The sequence below is a fragment of the Cordyceps militaris genome (genome assembly GCF_000225605.1).
Source record: "Cordyceps militaris CM01 unplaced genomic scaffold CCM_S00010, whole genome shotgun sequence".
NCBI lineage: Eukaryota > Fungi > Ascomycota > Sordariomycetes > Hypocreales > Cordycipitaceae > Cordyceps > Cordyceps militaris.
In genome coordinates this window covers 1-1531 of record NW_006271978.1, presented here as the reverse complement: position 1 = coordinate 1531, position 1531 = coordinate 1, and positions in this window count along the sequence as shown.

Genomic DNA, 1531 nt, shown 5'->3' with positions numbered 1-1531 from the left:
TACACTATTTTATAGTATTATATATATATATTATATATTTATCTTATAAAAAGAATTCTATAATATTCTATTCTAGACCTACTTATATATATAATATTATATAATCTTATATATATATATTATATATTTATCTTATAAAAAGAATTCTATAATATTATATTTTTAACCTACTTCTATATATACTATTATATAGTATTACTTATATAGACTATAGTAGCTATTATATATATACTATTATATAATATTATATATACTTATTATTAAAGTATTAAGTAAACTTAATATCTATTCCTATATTTTATATATATAGCTATAGGCGTAATATTTATTCCTAATACTTAATATTTATCTATAGGTATTCTATATTCTTTAACCTCTATAAATACCTTAAAATATATATAAGTATATATAACTAATTAATTAAACCTTTTTTAAAATTTAATATAGTAAAGGGCTATAATAGTATATATAAGCGTATAAGGCTATATATACTTATACTAGTACTACTACTAGTATTCTTATAGGTAACTATTAATATTAGTAAATAGATATTATATAATATTATATATAGTACTTACTATAATTATTAGTAGCCTAGGTAACTAGCTAGAGTAGGTATATAAGCTTATATATAGTTATAAGAGCTATATTAGTATTAATAACTATACTTACTATATTACTTTTAATAATATATATACTAGTAGTAGTATAAGTATACTTCTTCTTAGTAAAAGGGGGGGGTACTAGCTTATATATATATATATTAATAAAATTAATTATATATATATATATATAATAACTTATACTTTAATATATAAAGATTAGTATATTAGCTATAGTAATAGTTAGTATAGCCTTTAGAAAGCTATTTAAATAGTATATACTTTATAAAATAGCTATAGTTATTATAATACTATTTATAACTAGCTATACCTTCTTAAACTATTCTATAAAGTTACTTAAATACTACTTTATAGACTTATAAGTACTTAATTAAGGTTTTAAAGATTATAAGTTTATATACTTAATTAAGTACTATTCTTAATATAAGTATATACTTAAGCTATATTTTATATAATTAGTATTATAAGTATTATATATATAAAATAGTATAGAATAATATATACCTTAAGTTTTAAAGTTATAGTATATATTATAAGTAATACCTTCTTTAAAATAGTACTTTTATACTATATAATAGTATATATAGTTACCTCTATATATATATTATTACTAGCTATTATAGCTATATATATAGGTATAGTAATACTATTAATCTTCTTTAAAATAATAATAGCTTTATTTAATATAGTATAAGAGTATATAAAGGTATATAAAGGTTATTATTAATAGTATAAATTAGTATAGAGATAATATAAGAATATATAAAAATATATAAAACTAATTTAACTATAAAAACTTAGGTTAATATATATATATAGTAAGGTATATATATTTAACTATATATAAAGGTATATATATATATATATATAGTAGGGGGAAGGGGGGTAAATTAAGTAATTAAATTAAA